Source organism: Sciurus carolinensis, chromosome 1 (assembly GCF_902686445.1).
Source record: "Sciurus carolinensis chromosome 1, mSciCar1.2, whole genome shotgun sequence".
In the NCBI taxonomy this organism is placed as follows: domain Eukaryota; kingdom Metazoa; phylum Chordata; class Mammalia; order Rodentia; family Sciuridae; genus Sciurus; species Sciurus carolinensis.
In genome coordinates, this window is record NC_062213.1 from 172,232,403 (window position 1) to 172,255,475 (window position 23,073).

The 23,073-nt window shown below is 34.6% G+C and overlaps 1 pseudogene; it reads left to right on the forward strand.

The window, feature by feature from the left end:
* The first annotated feature begins 1,736 nt into the window (after positions 1-1,736).
* On the forward strand, positions 1,737-21,365 carry LOC124963250 (putative selection and upkeep of intraepithelial T-cells protein 1 homolog; annotated as a pseudogene).
* The last annotated feature ends 1,708 nt before the right edge of the window (positions 21,366-23,073 follow it).

Below are 23,073 nucleotides of genomic sequence, written 5' to 3' on the forward strand. Positions count from 1 at the left end.
TTCGTTTTGGTTGGAATCTTGTGGATATACATACTGGTGAGATTAATTATGACATATTCATGTAGGTACATAGAAAAGTGAGGTAAGATTAATTCCTCTTCTTATATAAGCTCCAGGAATGGAGCACACTTGTAATCCCAGCAATTTGGGAAGCTAAGGCAGAAGGATCACAAGTTCAAGGCCAGCTTGGGCAATTTAGCAAGACCCTGTGTCAAAATAAAAAAAAAAATTTAAATGAGAGAGACTGAGTTCAATTCCTAGTAGAGAAAAAGAAGAAGAAAGGAGGAGGAGCAGGAGGAAGAAGCTAGTATACATCTAGTTAGATATTAAAACCAGTAGAAAATGATATAAAATGATTTAACCCTTCATCATTATTATTTTAGTGGATATAAGTCACTCTATTTATGATTATTTTGTTAATGTGCATTTAAAGCACAAACAAAATAATCAGTATTTTAGAAATGTAAGAATTTAATGGTTTAAGAAAAAATTATTAACTTCTTTAGCAATGCTCACATATTTAAAATTATCCTCAAAAATTCATTATATAAGCTGGGCGCAGTGGCACACACCTGTAATCCCAGCACCTTGGGAGGTTGAGGCAGGAGGATGGTAAGTTCGAAGCCAGCCTCAGCAACTTAGTGAGGCTCTAAGCAACTTAGTGAGACTCTGTCTCAATATAAAAAATGAAAAGGACTGAGGATGTAGCTCAGTGGTTAAGTGGTTATCGCTGATAACAACAACAACAACAAAAATCATTATATAAGCATGTAATAATTTGGGATTAAACAATCAATACCTAATGTAGCACTCCTTTCCATACACAAAATAATTTTTGATATTTAAAATATAAATTGATATATTTATATTAAAATATAAATATGATAAAATATAAATATGAATTGATCTTTCACACATTGGTACTTGAGACTGTTTAACCCCCAAAGGGTGAGAAAAATCTAAATTGACTTGGCCATCTTGACTAAGTGGCAATATAATAGAAGGGATTGAGAGAGGTAAGATGGGCATTAGGTAGGGGAAGTAGAGAGTACCAAGAGAACAACTATTTTCATTCTCCCTTCAATGAGTGGTAAAGAGGACCAAAAAGAAAGTCTAAAAGTTCCCCTGTTTCAACATTTCATTCCAGTCAGGGATGAAATATCAACTTTGAGAGTTTCTGAGTTTCTAGTCTGAAAGAACATGTGTTGTAGCCAAGTTGCATCAAAAAGGGAAGACAAAAAATGAAATGTCTTACCAAGGACACATGGAGGAGCAGGTGGTAGTACTTTAGGAAGTCTTTGGTAATTCCCAAAACAGTTGAGAGCATTCCATTGTAAAAGAATATAGAGAATAAGAGAAATAAAATTAAATGCAATGTCCCAGGTAATGTCTTAAAATTTTTCAAAACTTTAATTTTTCAGAATTTAAAGACAAGAATTATCCAATTCAAGAAGCCTCATGAAGATTAACCAGAAAACAATAATATATTCATACACAGATTTATTATCGTTAAAGTGCAGGAAATATTCAAAGAAATCTGAGAAAAAGGTTTAAAATAGATGAAGTAATAGAATGAAAGAAGAAACAGTTATTAGACTTTTTCTTAACAAAAAATACAAACTTTAGCAGCATGGAAACATTTTCATATTTCCTAAGGTAAACAATTTGATGAACTTCTATCCAGTCTAGTGTGAAATTAAGATGTCTTCAGGGCAAAGAAATTACCCTTAGTAATAATGTGTGTGTGTGTGTGTGTGTGTGTGTGTGTGTTGTTTCCCTTCCCAGAACAATTCATGGTGAAAGCCTTAAAGGGGCCAATCTTGGCCCCCTTTGGTGGACAAGTTGAGCTCAGTTGCCAGTTGTCTCCACCACAGAGTGCGCAACACATGGAGATCCGCTGGTTCTGCAACCGCTACACACAACCCATTTACCTGTACAAGGAGGGAAAGGACCTCTATGGAGAAACTACCTCCAGGTATGTGGAGCGGACAGAACTCCTGAAAGATGCGATTGGAGAAGGTGAAGTGACCCTCAGGATCTTTAAGGTCAGTGTTGATGACGATGGGCAGTACCACTGCTTCGTCTCTGAAGAGGACATCACAGAAGTGAAGGTCACAGGTGAGATGGGTCCCTCTGAGGTTTCTATGCATCTGTGAATTCTCAACCCATCTGAGGTGAGTATTAGAAAAACCCTCAGTGTTTCCTTATTTCATGGTTTATTTCCTTACTACATGGTTTATTAGCAAGTTCAGATTGTACATTTGTACAATTTGAACCAGAAAGAGTGGAGGATCAAGAATGAAAATTTTTTCTATTCAGACAACTCAATTATTAAATACCTCCTTTTTATGCTTACATACGTTATTAGGTTTCTAAAAGATCAACAGATTCCTTTTAGGATTTGTTGTTTCCTTTTCAATTATTTTTTCGAGGACTACTAAAAATGTGATTTTAGAAGCAACCTGTATCTTTACAATAGCCTCCTTGATGGTAATTCTTATTCTCACTTCTCCCTGACTCAATTCATTGACTACTGAGTGCCAGATTAATTTTCCTAAATCCAGTTCAGAAGGTCTTTATCCACGATCTCCAGTGTCCTCAGTTATATATGCCATATAAATGGAATATGCAAATATACAGCATTTAAGTCAAGTTCCTCACCTTTGAAATATTCTGAATGAAAGGGAAATGCAGGGAAGATGGAGAATTTCAAGCAAACTGAAGGATTTCAAAAATGTGAGCACTCAAACGTAGGGCTCCAAACACACTATATTAACACCCTTAGCAGACATTATGACACCCAACTCTGTAGTCTAGATGTGGCCATTTAAATTATATTAGTTTGCATCAATTTATATTGATTAAAATTTAAAAATAAAATTAAACATTCAGTTCCGAAATCTCACTGATCCTATTTCAGGTACTTAACAATCTCCTGTAGCACATAGCTACTTATTAGCACAGATATAGACTGTTTCTATTCTTGCAGAAAATTGTATTAAACAGACCAACTTTGGGGTTACACTTCAAATTCTCTACTCATTTTTTCTTTACCCACACATTAGACAAGTTTTATGCCCTGTGTAATGTCTTAAAATTTTTCAAAACTTTATTTTCTCCAAAGTAATATGTATTGTATTTTGATCATATCAGTATATTAACTATGCAAAATGTATTATATGAAAATACCTATTGTATACAAAGAACATATGAAGTTTCAATTTAAGTTACAAACGGGTTAATAATATCAAATATTTATCACTTATGTTGACTCAAAAGTGACTAGTTATGAAACAGAAGAAAAGACATTAAGTTATAATATCTATGAGTTCTAGAACCTTGATTGATTTTTATCTATTATTATGCTCCAAGGAATTATGTAAGCCTCTAAGATTTAATAAATAACCAATAAATATTTTTGAATGAATGACTAAATAAATTAAACAAACAGACATTTCGTCACCTGATTTATTTAGGACAAGATATTCACTATATCATAACCTTTCTACCTGGCTTATACTCTTTCTATTTTAATTAGCATCTTAAGGTAATCAGAGTCCCATAGAATTCTGACTAACAATATATGAAAAGACACTGGTATTGAACTGAGGGGGACAGCTTCAATTTCTCTGTTCTGTATCTTCTCCCCTTCACCTAAAAAATACTGTTTTCCTCCTTTGTATCCAACCAGCTACAAGCTCAGACACACGGATTCTAGTGCGTCCTTCTTGATTCAAGGTCTTAGAGTGGAATGTCATTCAGGAGGTTGGTTCCCACAGCCTCAAATGGAATGGAGAGATAGCAGGGGAGGGATCCTCCCACCTGCATCAAAATCTCACTCACAGAATAGAGACAAATTGTTCAACATGAAGATGACCCTTCTTCTCAGTGATACCCACCCTGGGAATGTCACTTGCCACCTAGAAACCCTCTAACTGACCAAGAGGAAAGGACAAGCATCATGTTATCAGGTGAGTCTGTTCATTTGTTCTTCAAATGATAGCCATTGTCACATGCTTTCACAAAATAGAAAAATTCAATTGCTTTCTTCACTTGGTTTCAAGACATTAGTTTCTCTTGGATTCATTCATCATCTTGTTTGTTTTCTTTCTTATTCTCTTTGCTTCATTCATTTTTTCACTGTTTTATTGATGTTGGAATTCCCAATAGTTTTCGAACCTTCATTCTCTTACAAGTCCTTTCCGCCTCATGTCTTTAAATACCATCAATACGATGATGGCTTCTCTAATTTTATCTCCTGGCCAGACCTCTCTCCCACTCTGTTCTCATCTCTAACTCAGCATTTCAACATAGGAATCTAGTAAGTATCTGAAGCTAAGTATATAAAAAACAAAACTCCTGATTTAGTTATTGTCTTCCCAATCACACTTCATAGTTTCAGTCTCTCAGAACAAAATCCTTAAACTCAATCTTGACTATGATTTTTTTCTCATATTCTGTATAACATCTGTCAAGAAATAATGCTAGATCTACCTCTAAAATACATTGAGAGTCTCAGTACTTCTCACCACCTCACCACATCTCCAGACCCATCTCAAACATGAGATATAAAACATCACCCTCTTCAAACCCTGCAACTATTTCCCATTTTATTTAGATTAAAATGCCCCACTATGTCCTGTATTGTCTGTGTTCCCATTACCTATCTGACCTCATCTCCTGTGTTCTCCTTTGTCCACTCTAGTCACTCACAGATTCCTTGCTGTCCCCATCCAGGCAGATGAGCTCCAGCCTTTGGGTCTTTGCTCCAGTTGTTCTCTTTACCTAGAATGCTGTGAGTTCCACTAACTCCCCTTATCTCCTTCAAGTCTGTGCTAAGCTCTCACTTTCTCAATAAGGACTGCTTTGACAACCAACCTGAAAAAATGCCAGCTGCTCCCTCCACCTGGGGTCCCCTGTCTCCTCACACATCTTTAACTTTTCATTTTTAGTATCATTAAGTTTTAACCCACTACACAGCTTAATTGTTATACTTACAGTCTCTTATCTATTTCCCTCTTCAAAACATAAAGATATGGATCTTTGTTGGTTTTATAAGCTGAGACACACTAATTGTTTCAAGTATTGCATGGCACATAATAGTTAAATAATAAATGATACTAAAATGACTGAAATAAAACCAAAGAAGTACCTCACATACTACCAAATAAGTATATATGTATTAATGTTTGTATATGTTCATAAAATTAATGTTGGAACTAGAAGCTGGGAAGCATATTAGGAATGATTGCCTTAACAGTTTAGCAATTTACTGTGCTCAAAATATGGTTGCATTTGCTTTCTTGTTTGATCTTCAAAAAATAAGCGTCATATTATAACTGTTAGAAACAGGAAAGCAAACTGTTATAGAAGGGAAAAAAAAAAAAACCCAACCCACCCACCCTCCACCCCCAAAGTTCATGGCAAATATGGAAAGGAAAATACTTAATTTACCTGCAACTTCAGTAAATATTAAGGGACATATTTTCTGAGTTAGCACTTTCTATAAACAGACATGTAGTTTTTAAAAACTTATGTTTAAAGAAAGAATTATAATTAACACAAATTTTGGGGTTCTAGGAAATACAGACTTCTCAGAGAGATTTTATGTTCCATTCACTGAATATCAGAATACTTGGAAAGAGTCAACATTCATGAAAAAAAAAAACATCATAAATGTAATCTTACTTGGGACTTTGTTCCTGTATGACTAGTGATTAGGCAAGTCTGTTTTGACCTCATTGGGTTGCAGTTGGGGGAAGGGGCCTATATGGGTATAGGATTAGTTCCAGAGCCATAGGGATCTTAGCCCTGTGAATCACATGCATGAAAAGCACCAGCTCAAAACAAAGTTATGCCATATCAAACATTCAAAATGGCATAGCAGGATTCTTAACTGACTCTAGAGCAGCCTATTGGATTCATTTCCTCATATAGCATTGCAGGACATAAAGGCATGTTCTAGATCAGATAGGATTTTTTCCTTTAGGAAGAAAGATATCAGATTGCCAGACAAACTAACAGGTGTCATGTCCCATATGCACAAGCCAGTAGGTCAAACCAGATGTTTGTTCTGATGAATAGGAGAGGAAGAAATTTTACATAAACTGTGTCTTTGAATGTATTCTAGAAGAGTAATACCATATCCAAAGTGTACATTGGAGAAATCAGGGCTGCACACATAGTTTAGACAAGAGTACTGAAGGATTGAGTTGGGACTGACCTTATCATGGTCTCTGAAAACTTGCCTCCGAGTCTTGGGTGGGGAGGTAGGAGGAATAACTGAGTGCTGCCTCTTCCTTGTACTCAGAGATCTCATGAGACAGAGGGATGGGGAGAAATAGTTTCCGGCACTCATCTTTGTGTCACCTCACCTTAATTCACACCTGTCTCAGCCTCACTCTAGACCTGTTCCTACTTTTCACACACCAGTCATAAATACCTCTCCAAACTGACTTGGATCTAATAATCCAGGGTGATGGTATCCTAAATGGCAATGGATTTTGGATGAATCATCATTTTTAATTGGGTGGGTCCAGCACTCCAAGTTTCCTAAGAGGTAAGATCAGTTACTTTCCATTTCAGTTAACTGTCCATTTCTGTTAAATCTCCATTTCTATTAGGGCAGAAGATGTTTTTACAGAAGATAATTTGGTTAACAATTCTGATTACAACTCTGATTGTGCTGATATCCTCTATCGTGTATCCCTATTTTGAACTATATTTCAAACAACTACAACAAGGTAAGTGGCTTTGAAGAGTATGAGATGCAAAATTGGAGAAAGGTAGAGAACTAAAGATGCATGACCTTTAATTCCCAAGTCTGCCTGCTCAGTACATTCTAAATTCTTGGATGATCAGTTATACATTTGTCCTGCACTCATTCCTTTCTCCTAGTTATTTTTTCTCTTGCTGCTGGAGCTGCTTTTAGTGCTATTTATCTGAAAACCTGAGCTTCTTATTTTTATTAGAGCATTATAATTATACATACTATTTGGGTTCATATTGACAAAATTGTACTTTCAAGAAATTTAAAACCCCATTTCCTGCTCCCTTTCCCTTCCTTCATTCTTCCCCCTATTTTCTCTCCTTTCTTCTATTAATCTTCTTTTCACTCCAATGTTTATTTATTTTGTTCGGTATTTTTTACATATACATACAGGTAAAAATCTTTTGTGTACATTATATGTGTATATAATATTATTTTTTTTAATTCATTACATATTTCCAACCCTTTCCCTTCTTTCCTCCCTGCTTCACATTCTCCTTCTTCTACTCCACTGATCTACCTTATATCTTTATGATATCCAATCTCCTCCCTGCCATCTTCTTTCCATGTTTTGTTTTAGCTTCCATATATGATATAAAACATTTGGTTCTTGATTTTTCTGAGTCTGCCCTATTTCACTTAGCATGATGTATTCCATTTTCATCCATTTTCCAGCAATGCCATTGTTTATGATTGAGTAAAATTCCATCATGAATATCTACCACATTTTTTTGATACAGTCATCTACTGGTGGCCATCTGGTTTGATTCCATAGTTTAGTGAAATGTGCTGCTATAAACATTGAAGTGCCTGTATCACTATAGTGCTGATTTTAGTTCTTTCAGGTATATTCCAAGGAGTAGGGTAGCTGGGTCATATGGTAGCTCAATACCTAGTTTTTTGAGGAGTCTCCACATTGCTTTCCATAGTGGTTATACTAATTTTCATTCTTAGCATCAACATTTGAATGTACTTATTCTCCCAAATCCCCACCAGCATTTATTATTGTTTATATTCCTGATAATTGCCATTCTGACTAGGTGAGATGAAATCTAGTGTAGTTTTGATTTGCATTCCCCTGATTGCTAAAGATGTTTAACATTTTTTTTCATATTTTTTTGGCCATTTGTATTTCTTCTTCTGTGACCTGATTGCTCATTCCTTTGCCCATTTATTGATTATTTTTTGATGTTAAGTTTATTGAATTCCTTATATGTCGAGAAAATTAGTGCTCTATCTGAGGTGCAGGCAGAAAAGATTTTCGCCCATTCTGTAGGCTCTCTCTTCATGATTTTGTTTTCTTTACTGTGAAGAAGACTATTATTTGGAGATCATCCAATTTATTTATTCTTGATTTACTTCTTGTGCTTGATCCTATTTTTGGAGAGAAAAATTTTAGTTTTTCTCCATTTACTATGATGTTGACTTTGGGTTTGTCAAATAATGCCTTTATAATATTGAGGTACGTTCCTTCTATTACTAGTTTCTCCAGTGCTTTTGACAATAAATGGTTGTTATATTTTACCAAAGGCCTTTTCTGCATCTGTTGAGATGATCATAAAATTCTTGTTCTTAATTCTCTTCAAAAAATGAATTACATTTATTGATTTGTGCCTGTTGAATCAACCTTGCATCCCTTGAATGAAGACCACTTTATCATGGTGTATTATCTTCTTAATATATATTTGAACATGGTTTGCTAACATTTTTTTAGAATTTTTGCATCTATATTCTTCAGGGATATTGATCTATAATTTTCTTTCCTAGATGTGAATGTGATTTTGTCTGGTTTTGTTGTCTGGATTATACTAGCTTCACAGAATATATTTGGGAGTGTTCCCTCTCTTTCAATTTAATGGAATAATTTGAGGAAGACTGGTGTTAGTTCTTCTTTAAATATATGGTATAACTCATCTGAAAATCTATCTGGCCATGGGCTTTTCTTTGTTTGTAGGCTTTTATTTGCTGTTTCAATTTCACTACTTTATATTGGTCTGTTTATGCTTTCTGTATCTTCCTGGTTCAATTTGGGCAGGTCATCTGTGTCTAGTAATTTGTCAATGTCTTCTAGGTTTTGCACTTTATTGGAGTATGTTTTAAAGGTAGTTTCTAATGATACTCTGGACTGTGATGATATATCCTTTTTCATACCTAATTTTTTTGAATTGGGTCCCCTCTCTTGGTTATTTTGGATAAGGGTATATCAATCCTTTTTATTTTTTCAAAGAACCAACTCTTTTCTCTGTTGATCCTGTGTATTGTTTTTTATTCTCAATTTCTTTAGTTCTGATGTGATCTTAATATTTCTTTCCTTCTTTCAGTAAGGGCTTGAGGTGGATCATAAGTTTATTCGGGATCTATTTTTTGTTTTAATGTAGGTACTCAACATAATAGATTTTCCTCTTAGTACTGCTTTCATACTGTCCAAGAGATTTTGAAATGCTGTATCCTTTTTTTATTGGTTTCTAAGAATTTCTTGATTTCATCTTATTTCTTATTTGATCCATTCTTCATTTAAAAGAGTATTGTTAATTTCCATGTGTTTGTGTAATTTCTGTTATTTTTCTTGCTGATGAGTTATAGTTTCATTCCATGATGATACAATATGATGCATAGGATTATATCCAATTTTTTAATATATTCTAAGACTTACATTGTGACCTAGAATGTGATCTATTTTGAAAAAGGTTCCATAAACTGATGAGAAGAAAGTAAATTCAGCTGTTTTGGAGTGAAATATTCTGTAGATGCCTATTAGGTCCATTTGATTTTTGATAATATTTAGGCTGGATATATCTTTATTGATTTTTGTGTTTTGATTATCTTTTTATTATTTTTTATGTTGGTGATAAGCATATAATGAAATCTCCCAGTATTATTTTATTGGAGTCTATCTGGGATTTGATGTCAAAGAGTATTTTTTAATGTAATTGAGTGATTTGATATTTGGGGCATATATACTAATTATCATTATTTCTTTTTATTGGATTGTTCCCTTTATCAGGATTTAAAGGCCCTCTTTGTCTCCTCTGATTAATTTTTGTTTGAAATCAGATTTGTCAGCTATGAGAATGACTACTCCAGCTTGTTTTTGGACTCTTTTGTATGGAATAATTTTTTTCCATCTTTTTCTTCAGTCTGTGAGTATCTTACCTATGAGATGAGGCTCTTGCAAACGGTATATTGTTTGATCTTGTTTTCTGATCCATTCTGATAATATATTTCTTTTAATGCACAAGTTGAGATCATTTATATTCAAAGTTATTATAGATATATGCTTGTGGCTTACTACCATTTTCATTTATTTATTTGTTTGTTATATTTAATTGCCTTGGATCTTATTTAGATTATTGGTTTTTCTATTGATCTTCATTTTTGTGGGAGTTTTGGGATTTGTTTTTAGGTTCCTCTGTGTGCAGTTTATCTTTGCATATTCTTTGTAGTGCTGGCTTAGATGTTACGTATTCTTTTAGTTTATCTTTGTCGTGGAATGTTTGTAATTTCCCATCAAATATGAAAGAGAGCTTTGCTGGGTGCATCAATCTTGGTGGGCAATTGTTTTCTTTCCAGAGTTTGAAATATATTGTTACATGCCCTCCATTGTTTTAGAGTCTGAGTTGAAAAGTCTGTAGTGAACTTTATTAGTTTGCCTCTAAATGTGACCCGATGTTTGTCTCTTGTGCTTTTATTATTCTTTCCTTATTTTCTGTGTTAGGCATTTTGGATTATGATGTGTCTTAGAGAACTTCTCTTTGGTTTAGGTCTATATGGAATCCTGCGTGCCTCCTGTGTGTGCATGTCTAACTCTTTTCTGATGTGGGGAAAGTTTTCTCTGACTATCTAATTGAAAATGTACTTAATGCCTTTAGCTTATACCTCCATGTCTTCTTCTATCCCAGTGATTCTCAGGTTTGACCCCTTGATGTTTTCCAAGGTTCTTATATATTTTGATCACATTTTATTATTTTTCCTTTATAGTATTCTGTGTACTCAAATTCATGTATCTTGTCTTCAAGTCTTGAGGTTTGGTCCTCAAGGGCTGAAGCTCTGTTTTTCACACAATCCAACCTATTAGTGGTGCTTTCAAGTGAATTTTTAATTTGATTCATTGTCTCTGAGTTCCAGAAGTTCTCACCGGTTTCTTTTTAATATCTCTATTTCTTTATTGAAATGATCTTTATTTATTATATTCGCTCTCTTAATTCATTCCTTAAATCTTAGCTCATTGAACATTTTGATAATCAGGATTTTATAATCTTTCTCTGGAATTTCCTCTACTTCCATTTTTTGTGGGGGTTGCAAATTTTGATGGGGGAACTTGTTTGTTTCCTCATGTTTTCTGAGGTTCCAGACTTTTGCATCAGTTGAGGTGGATTCCCTTTTCTCTTTTATGTGTGTATTTCTTTTTTATTCTAGGGTTTTGCTTTTGATATTTGAGTAGATGTCTAGATTGGGGACTTTAGGTTTCCCCTTGGTTATTCCTCCTATGGCTTGACATTTGATTTGGGCTTTTATCTTCCCAATTCTTTTATTAATTTATTTACTCATTTAAATAAATTTGTTTATTTAAGTGTTTATGCTCAGTTCTTCTGCATTTCTCCCAACTTCCCAAATTTTCTCTTTATGTTTTTACCTGCTGTTTTGGAGTGAACTTATTTGATTCAAATAAGTGACATTTTCCACCACTGTAACTATGGGGTTTGGGGAGAATCCACACAATAGAAAGCCACAAATTGACAACTTTAACTCCTGCCAGTTGCTATTGCACAAAACCCTTTTAGCTTGTTGTTTATTGATAGTATTCAACTTTTAAGAATTTTTTTTTATTATTCTTCTGCTTCATTACACATTTTAATGCACTTCCTTTTTATCAAATATCTGCCTCTGTATATCTTATATTTTATTGAGTCTTCTGAGAGTTATGCTCCAGATAACTCTGCAGAGATTGTACTCAAAGATCTTTCTAAACTGACCTTTACCAAACAGATTTCCTGTAGTCATTTAACTTTTCCTCACTGGCATAAGTTTGAGCTCCTAACATTTTATTCATCTTTATCTAGAAAGCGTTTTTGAATCTCTTGGAATAGAACACTTTCAAGGGGGCAGAGTTAATTCTATAGTAGCAATTATCATCGTAAGACAAAAGCAATTTATTGAGTTTTTACTACTGAGAAACCCTATTCCAAGCACTTTACAATTATTAAGGTATTTAGCCTTTATAATGAATTTTGAGCTAAATATTATTGCTATCATCATTAATGAAAATTGGGCCTTTCAAAGTTAAGTATTGCAGTTGAAATTACAGAACTGACATGGTGGAAAATGAGATTGAATATAAGCCACATGGACACTTATAGCTTTTGTTTTAATCCCTGAGTTAAACTGCTCCTTTAACTCTCTAGCAGAGGAATGGGCACAACCATGGTAGTAAACCCTCACAGCATTAAATAATTTCAGGGAGAGAAGAGGTAACTGAATGACACTACCATGGTATGTACTAAATAACATGTTAAGTATTATGTTGTCTGAAGACCCTCTTACTCATGATATTCTTGTACCTAGATATCTTATGGCCTCTTAGGCAATTCAGAGGTCTCCAGAGCTATCCTCCTCCCAACCTCTTTCAGAAAGAATGATAAAGTGATAATGACCATAACTTCGTCACCTCCTCTCTAAAGAGGTCCATTAGTTGATGGGTTAGGTGGAGTAAAAATGAGTTGCTTTCTTCCAGGCCTGATAGCCTCAGCTCCAAACTTGTCCCATCCTAAAAACAGCTCTGCTTCTTGTTCCTTTAATCAGCAGCTCTCTGATTTTCAATCCTATCTTAGTCCTGTTTTAAATGGAAACCTGGAGATGGTATCAAAATATAGCTTTTGTTTTCCAAATCTGCAGTGCTTCCCCACCAATAGCCAGTGATTATTAACATTTCTTTTTCTTCAGGTAGATGCTCCAGCAGGAATTCTCCTTTTTTAGTGGTCACAGTTATCATCATTTCTTCAGTGGTTGTAAACATCATACTCAGTATTTGTTTGTGTGTGCATCACAGAGGTATGTGGGATTAAGAAGGTGGCAACTTTTTGTAATTATTTCCTTTCCTGAATGCCCAGTCACTGTTAAGACACTTAGCCAAATAGGGTTGATACTTGTTTTAACTATAGAATCAATAGACTCTTGTACCCTTGGAGTTTTGCTTCTAACCTCATTATTTTACACACTTAATGATACAATACAAATTGTTGAGGCTTCTGCTCCTACATAAAGAATTTCTTCAATTAAATAGTCTTATTTTTTCCTCAAGCTATCATCATTTCTCCTGTTACTCTAATTCTTTCTATACTTTTTACCTAAAAGAAGTAGTATTTCACTATATCTTAAGGTTTTAGATTACAGATTTCTTTCAGATGTTATTGCAAAGCAAAAGGCCTTCTCCAAATCATACTACATACTACATAACAATTTTGCTTAATGTCAAGGTAAGCATGAACACCTGAAACTGATCCTTCTCCTCTTTGACTCTCTTTGAGAGTGAAATTAATATGATAGTTATGCAAGTCTTGGAACAGTTGAAGCCAACATTTGAAACATGTCATTCATATTACCTTTGCAGTCTCCATGGAAATTGTATATGCAAGGCAATGATCAGTGAGATAAAGTAATTTTTAATAGTAAGTAAGAGTTGTAGCCAAAATCACAATGCAGAAGTGATAAAGTAGGACTGAATTCTTCAGAGAACTATTTTAAATTAATTTTCTCCAGTGAAATTAAGACACAAATGGCCTTAAGCCAAACTAAGGTGAAAGCAAAAATGCTGCAATATGTTTCAGTATGTTCAGCTTACAACATGAATGAATGTGGAGGACATTATGCTCAATGAAATAAACTGGTCATAAAAAGGCAAGTACTATTTGATTTCGCTTGTCTGAGGCACTTACAGTAATCAAAAACATGCGGACAGCAAATAGAGTGGTGGTTGCTAAGGACTGAATGAAGGGGAAGATGGGGAATTATGGTTTGATGAATGCAGAATTTCAGTTTGGGAAGATAAAAAAGTTCCGGAGATGGATGGTGGTGATGGCTGCAAAACAATATGAATGCACTTAATATATCTGAAATATGGAGTTAAAATTGTTACAAAGGTAAAATTTATGTTATGTATATTTTACTACAATAAAAATAAATAATGCTGCTTTTCAAGAGATGTTATTTTGAAAATCAAAAGGCAAGACATACAATGGGAGAAAAGATTTGTAAAATACATATACTGAAAAATGGCTACAATCTAGAATATAATATTTCATTTTTCACAAGAGAACTACTACTAAGTATCTCTTCCTTTTTATATTATTTTTCATTTTTTTCCATAGAACATATATTACAGTTGTTGAAACACAGGGCTAAAGAGTCTAAGTGCCTATTTACACCAGCATATTATTATGCATAATGTTGCTGTGAATGCAGGTGTACAAATACCTCTTCAAGAACATGCTTTTGATTCTTTCAGGTATACACATAAAATGGAACTTCTGGATCATATTATGACTCAATCTTTAACTTTTTGAAGGACAGTCACACTGTTTTCTACAGCATCTGCACCATTTTCCCTTCTCACAAATAATGCACAGAACTCCTTTTTCTTCATGTGATCACCATCACTTCTCCTTTTCTTTCTTTTTTTTTTTTCCTTTTTTCTTTTTTTCGTACCAGGGGTTTAACCCAGGGGTTCACCATTAAACACTAACACACATCCCCGCCCTTTTTATTTATTTATTTTTAATTTAGAGTCAGGATCTTGCTAAATTGCTTAGGGCCTCACTAAGTTGTCAAGACTGGCCTTGAACTTGCAATCCTTCCTGCTTCCAGAGCTGCTGGGATTACAGGCATGTGCCAACTGTGCCTGGCTTATTTTAGTTTTGACTTTTATTTTCTTAATGATTTATGGTGTTGTGCATCTTCTCATGTGCTTATTAACCATTAGTATATCTTTTTTGGATAATTTTCATTGGCGCACTATAGTTTTACATAATGGTGGTGTTCTTTATGTCACAATCATACATGCACATAACATGATCTGATCAATCTCATTGCCTAGGAATTTCCCTTCCCTACCCTGATCTGCTTAGTCCACTTATTCTTCTAATATTGTTGTTATTGTTATTTTAATTAGTGCTATTCATGTATATTAGTGCACACATATGTGTGTGTGTATATATGATTCATGTGGTAGTCATACATAGACATAGTATAACGCAGTGGATTTCATTCCCCAGTACTTCCACATGCCAACCCCTCCTCCTTCTCTCTTTGTCCCCTTTCGCTATTCTATTGGTCTTCCTTCTGTTTTTGTGAGATGAGGATATATTTATTCAAGTCATTTGCCCAATTTTGAATACTATTTTTTGGTTTTTGTTGTGGAGTTTCAACTATATACTTCACTACATACTCCAGGTATTAATCTTAATCAAATATAAGGTTTACACATATTTTCTCTTATTCCTTAGGCTGCTTTTCCATTCTATTTATGGTGCCTTTTAAGAACAATTTTTAAAATTTTTCATGCAGTCCTGTTTGTCTACTACTTCTTTTGTTTTTTGTGCCTTTGTGACCATATCCAAGAACCCATTGCCAAATCCAATGTCAATAAGTCTTTGCTCTGTTTCCCTCTAAGAGTTATACAATATCAGATTTTACATTTATTATTTTAATCCATTTAGGGGTAATCTTTGAATATGATGTTTGGTAAAGACCCAACTTCATTCTCTTACATGTGGAGAGTCCGTAGTCTCAGCACCACTTATTGAAAAAGTGTACCTTCCCAATTGAATGTTATTGGCACTCTTGTCTAAAACCATTTTCGTATCTGAGAGGATAGATACTGTTCTATTCTGTTGGTCTATGTACATGTCTTTATGCCATTTCCACACTGTTTTAAGCATTGTAGCCCTGTAGTAGGTTTCAAAGTCAGGCAGTGAGTCCTCCAGCTTTGTATATCTTTTTTTTAATTACTTGACTATTTGGAGTTCCTTGAGATTCCATTTGAGTTTTAGGATGGCCTTTTCTGTTTCTGCAACAAATGCCACTGAGTTTTGATAAGGGTTGCATTGAAGCTATGGATAATGAAAAAAATAGAAAAACAAAGGGGGTGGATAAGCCCCTTGGATGTCTCCTCAGTTGAAGAGAAAGATGCATGCAATAAGAAGGAGAGATGTAACAATGATGACCACCCATGTATCTCCTGTAATCAGAAGCAGCAAAAGTTAACAGAAAACACCCCTTATATTTGAAGTACAGAATTATTTTTGCCCATCCTGGCTCCTGTGGAGCTGTACAGGCTGCTCCAAGAACACATGCACACCTACCAGCCATAGGGTTGTGGGATGCTTAGCTGCTACCTAAAGCCATTTCTTCTATGAAAAGAAATGCACATAATGTAAAAAGGTATATACGCTTAGTCATAGATGTCCTGTGAAAAATAGGAAATAATATATCCTAGATTCAAATTCTTTATCCTTATATATTTTTACAAATCTTTCCTCCCACTCTAGCTTGCATTTTCATTTTCATAAAAATGTCCCTTGAAAACCAGAAAATTTTATTTTTATTGTGGTAAAATATGTGTAACATAGTCTTTAATATTTTAACCATCTTTAACTCTACCATTCAGTGACATCAAGTACATTCACATTGTTATAAAACCATCACCATCATCCATTCCAAAAAAGCTTTTTACCTTCCCAAACTTAAATTCTTTATTCATCAAACAATAAGTCCCTAGCTTAACCTCCAGTCCCTTACAACTACCACTCTATTTTCTCTCTTAGGGTTTTGATTATGCTAAGTATCTCACATATGTAGAATCATATTTGTCATTTTGTGATGGGCATATTTCACTTAACATAATGTCCCCAAAGTTCATTCATGTTGCAACATATTGCAGAATTTCTTTCACTTTTAAGGTTCAGAACTATGCCTTTGTATTGATATAAGACATTTTGTTTATCCATTCATCCTCTGATGGATGCTTGGGTTGCTTCATGTTTTAGCTCTTAATGCCACTATGAACATGGGCATAAAAACATCTTTTCTAGATTCTGTTTTCAATACCTGTGTGTGTATACACACACATGAATATTTAAGATCATATTATGAATTTGTTTTTCTTAGAAATTATCATATTACTAAGTGCTATAACAACTATATTTTTGATGCAGGAAAGTAATCTCTAATAGGCATAGCTATACTATAATGAAACAGGACACTTAATTGTTGGTGATGATGCTGCCATCACAAAATACAGTTACCTATATTATGAGCTGTGGAATTTTTCATTCTAGAATCACCTAGAAAAGACACTTTGAGGAAAATTTCTGCTCCAGATGAATATGACTTTGGGGATTTTAAGATTTCTTCTATTTCAGAGATGTTGCTCATCTAAGAGTAGTCTATTTCACTATATCATTTATAAGCTCCCAAATTTTCCAGGGCTCTCGGCACTAGATAAAGCAGATAAGGGCATAATGTGCTCATCCATCCTTAAGATTCTGGCCAGCAAGAGCAACTACCATGGTGCTTGAGTAGAATAGGTATTAACCTCTTCCAGCTTTAACCCAAACATGCTCATCTCCAGGATCATCCATGTAGCCCAACTTCCTTATCCCTGACTCTCATAAAAATTCAGAAAGTATGGAATAATAGTAACCTAAAAAAGTAAATCTATCATAAATCTTTAATCCAGAACTCCTTTCTGAGCTGCATCCTTCCTAAGTCTTTCATCTCTCCCCAGTGTCTGCTTCAGATCCACTTTATGAATTGAATGTTGTCTGACTGGAAGATACAATGATGATCCTGTGCGCGCTGATGGTCTTCATCACCCTGATCATTTCTATTACTTACTTCAGAATGAAAGGTAAATGGAATGGGAAATTCATAAGGCATGGTTCCTCCAACTGATGGCTAGATATCCAAAAGTGTGGACTGTCTGATCCTTGTGTGTTAATAACTGGAGAAAGGAATGAACACCTCTGTCCTATGTAAGGACTTGCAGACTGTGGCCTTCTTGAGGTTCCTGAGGGTTAAACCTACCAGTGTTCTACCAGTGTGTCAAAAATCAATTGACAGTCTCAATCTGATTACACAATTATTACAACTCTCCCAGGTAAATGTGGAAGGCCCAGCATTGTTTCATCCAAACAGTCTCTGAAATTTCTGTGTACTCACATGATTTCTTCTCATTAGATCTCAAAGTTAGATTGAACATTTAACATCATAATTTTCCCATTCAGAACCATGTAAGTGTCCACAGGGGAAAGACCAGAAGAATTTCTGAACCTATATTCATAAAGGACATATATCTTTGAAATGTTCTGTAACTCAGATAAAAAAAAACCCTGGCTCTACTGCACAAATAAAGTTTCTTTATGAAAATGGAAGGAAAGATATAACTATTAATTCAGAATGGAAAATTTTAATACTTTATTCTTGTGTCCTACCAAAATCCCACAATCTTTAAGAGTTCTATTAAAATATGTTTACATGGAATATATCAAAGTATATCTTTATTACACTCAGCTTTTCCTCTCAAATAAAATACAAATCTGTGGTGAGTTATTATGCACAATACAGAGAAAATATTCTTGCTTAAGTAAAGGCCCATAACCTAGAACACAGAAGAATGGTCTTCTATTTTCAACTTTGCATCCAGACTCTGGGCTTTCTTTAAGTCACCTGCTCAGCAGCCAAATGTTGAATTAGTCAACTAGAACAAGTCAGATGAAAATCTGCGTCAAGACTTTATTCATTTCTTGCATCATCATAAGAAAGAGTTCAAAAAAAATGTAGTACTGTCTTTCCACTCATTATAGTTTGGATCTGGAATGCCCCCAAAAGCTCATGTTGGGAGCATGGTCTCTGATACAGCAAGGTTCAGAGGTGGGGCTTTGGGGCAGTGATTAAGGCTCTGACCTCATCAGTTTATCAATCCATTCAATGGATTTATAATTTGCACTACTGGTGGTAACTGTAGGCAGGTGGACATGGCTGGAGGAGGTAGGTTACTGGGCATGTGCCCTTGAGGACTATATCTTGTTCCCGGCTTCCTCTCTCTCTCTCTCTATCTCTCTCTCTCTCTCTCTCTCTCTCTCTCTGATCTTCTGAGAAGTTCTCCTCTGCCACACCTTTCCACCATGATGTTATGCCTCACTTTGGACCTACAGCAGTGGAGTTGGCTCACCATAGACTCAATGTCTGAAACCATGAGCCCCAAATAATCTCTTCTTCTAAGCTGTTCTTGTCAGGTATCTTGATTACAGGGATGAAAAGTTGATTAACATGCTGCTGATCAATTTCCCTCATAGAACAATACTTGAGTAAGAATCAGGTGACATGTAGCACAGTTGAGGCAATGTCTCACTACAAAGGGCTTTTGCCATTTTTTTAAATAAACATTGAGTAAGCTTTTGCCATTTTATGGATTAGGAAGAGGGACAAGAGTATACAGGGAAAGGCTAGGAATGGAAATGCATTGAGTAATAATGGAGAAAAAGGTTTTGGTGAAGATGTTCCACAAGATACAAGGCCTTGGCAGAGATGATTGAAATTTGTCTCAGCTGAGGACCCCGATAAAGAGGCCTCTAAAAGGAGGTTCCTGGATCGAGTATGCCAATGAGTATGACTGCCTGAGGGTGAGGAACTGATTTCTTGACTACAACTTCCTCCAGGAACATCAAGGCCATGGCTGTGTGCTAAGCCTAGTGAAGGGCTAAGAGTTTTTCCCCATGAGAGTTGCTAGTAAAGCCTTTGTTATTCCCTATGGTAGGACATACAGGATCACACATAGGATGTGGGTCAGAGGTCAGATCTCTCATTACATTGTCAACTTTGCAAAACACACACACACACACACACACACACCACATTGAGATGAAACAAATGCAGGGATAAGTGTGTATTAGCAAAGTACAAATTTGTACTCCTTATACATGTTTTTTCCAACAAGAAAAACAAACCTAGTCATTATCATTTTCATTCACGGGGATGGGTTAATGATATAGGGAAGTAGTGTGGAGCCTACAGCCCATATTTTTCACCTCAAGTCACATTTACCTATTGACCCAATGGATAGGTGACTCAAAGAGAAGTTTTAATGTCTGTCACAATGCAGGAGACCAGAGGAACTGAAACAAATTCCCTTAAGCAACATGAAGGTGCAAAGCCACTTATTGATGCTGTTTCTCTCTATCCCACTAGGAACAATAATAGAGTTGATTTATCCATTTAAATATTTTTCCAATTTTTCTTTTTTGTTTTTCCCAGAATTCTGTGGAGGGAAGAGTTTAAGGCAATACATCTAAACTAGAGATTACACATGCAATAAACTCAGAAGACCAAATCATTGTATTTCTCACCATTTAGGCTCTACTAATGGGTATTACATTGGTAATATTATAGAGCTTCATAGCAAGAACTTCATGATAGTATCATCAAAATTGAAGGTGATCAAAACTGACTGCCAACTAAATTCCCTTAGCTGCAAAATTTTAAAATAAATGAACAGAAATCTGCAATAATTAGATCAATTTTATTTTTTAAAGTTTGTTTTTTTATTTTTGTTTTGGTTTTAGTAGTTTCATTCTTTGTACTTTATACCCTCTCACTGGATGAGAAAATTGGTTGTTTCAATTCCATATATCTCATTTTTCACAGTTTTTCTGAGTTTCATAAGTTAAAAAAATGCAAAGCACAGTTAGAAAAATTGAAAAAATGTAAAGACCCTAAATAACTTCTAATATGGCTTATGATATAAGAACAAATTTTATTTTTCAATAGTCTTTCCTATATAAAACACAACATACAGAAATTTACTGTTATCTGAGTTATGAGAATTTAGAGAGAAGGAGACAGACAGAGGCAGACAGGAAGAAGATCTGTTGGCTAAAATTTAAACAGTGTATATATTTACTTCAGTCATGAAGAAATAATATGCAAATTGATTCAGACTCTTCTCTAGGATACATTTATTCCTTGCAAACTTCCTTCTGGCAGGTATTTTAAGCTGAGGAATTCAAATTAAGTCATTTCTAAATAAAAGTTTTTTCTCTCTAATGCAAACAGTGGACTTAATAATAATAATTCATCTTTGACTCATCAATTATAACAAACATTCTAGAGAATGCTAAATGTTCATAAGAGGAGACTGTATACGAGGGTGAGGGAGAGTAGAAAGTGGGTTTATGGTCTCTGTTCTTCTACTCAGCTTTCTCTAAACCTAAAACTGCTTTATAAAATAAAATCCATTTATTTAAAAAAAAGTTTTTTTCTTATAGCTTTTACATATATTTTTGGTATTTTAGAGGAAGTCAATAGGTTTTCAAAACATGTTCTCATCTCAACTATTTGCCTTTAGTAAAATGTGAATTTGCTATCTTGAGTAAATTTAATTTTCCTTACAGATCACTTGCAAAGTGAAGGGACCAAACGAACATCAAGCATCTCATCTGGAACTGTGGATAGAGAGACTACAGAGAAACGGATGCTAACCCCTCAGAAGGAAATAATTATGACTGTGCAAATATCCACGTCTGAATTACAATGCAAAGGTTAAAATACATTTGGGTATTCAGATTTGATTTGCAGCTCTTGTATAAATTATGTAACTCAAAAAATGTGGAAATATAGTACGATGAGTTAGAAATAACCAATAATCTACTTGACAAGATATAAGTAGTTCTCTGAAAGTAAAAGTAAATGTATATCAATATTAAAGAAAACTATTCTTAAGTCAGGCATAAAAAGACAAATACTACATGTTTTCACTCAATTGTGGAAATTAAGTCCATCTTGTAGAATAGAATGCAATATTGGTCACTAGAGACTGGGAAGAGGGAGGAGAGATGGAAGATTACAATAAGGGGCACCAAATAAGGAGTGGAGGAATTAACTTCTGGTTCCTTACCACCTTAGGGTAACTATGAGTTAAAACAATCTATGATAAAAACATATTAAGAAGATAGTGTACCATGATCAAATGGGTTTCCTCCCACAAATGCAAGGTTGGTTCAATATACATAAATCAATAAATGTAATTCACACATTAATAGTCTTAAAGATAAGAATCACATGATTATCTCAATATATGCAGAAAAAAACATTTGACAAAATGCAACATTCATTCATTTTGAAAACACTGGAAAAACTAGAGGTAGTAGGAATATACCTCAACATTGTAAAAGCTATATATGTGAAACCCAAGGCCTAGATTATTCTAAATAAAGAAAAACTGACAAAGATATGGGGGAAATAAGCTTTTTCTCAGCAAAGAAATAATCAACAATGTGAAGAGAGAACTTACAGAATGAGAGAAAATCTTTGCCACACATACTTCAGATAGAGCACTAAACTCCAGGATCCATAAAGAACTCAAAAACCTTTACACCAAGAATACAAATAACCCAATCAGTAAACAGTCTAAGGAAATGAGCAGACACTTCACAGAAGAAGATATACAAGCAATCAACAAATATATGAAAAAATGTTCAATGTTTCTAGTAATAAGAAAAATATAAATTAAAACTACCCTAAGATTTCTTCTCACCCCATTAGAATGTCTATTATAAAGAATAAAAGTAACAATAGGTATTGGGAGCATGTAGGGAAAAAGGTACACTCATACATTGCTGGTGGGCTTGCAAATTAGTGCAGCCACTCTGGAAAGCAGTATGGAGATTCCTTAGAAAACTTGGAATGGAACCACCATTTGACCCAGCCTATACCCAAAGGATTTAAAATCATCATACTATAGAGATACAGCCACATCAATGTTCATAACTACTCAATTCACAATAGCTAGATTTTGGAACCAACTTAGGTGCCCTCCAATAGATGAATGGATAAAGAAAATGTGGTATATATACACAATGGAATATTACTCAGTCATAAAGAAGAATAAAATTATAGCATTTCCAGGTAAATGGATAGAATTGGAGAATATCATGCTAAGTGAAATAAGCCAATCACAGAAAACCAAAGACTGAATGATTTCTCTGATAAGTGGATGATGATATATAACGGGGGGTGGGGCGAGGCAAGGATGGATTGTATAGAGGACAATGAGGGATGGGGAGGGGGGGATGAAAGATAATAGAATGAGACACATCATTACCCTATGTACATGTATGATTACACAAATGGTGTGACTCTACTTTGTGTACAATCAGAGAAACAAAAGTTGTACCCCATTTGTATATAATGAATCAAAAAAAAAGATATGGGAAGAAAACTGTAATCTCTGCTTAATTTTGTTGATTTTTGTT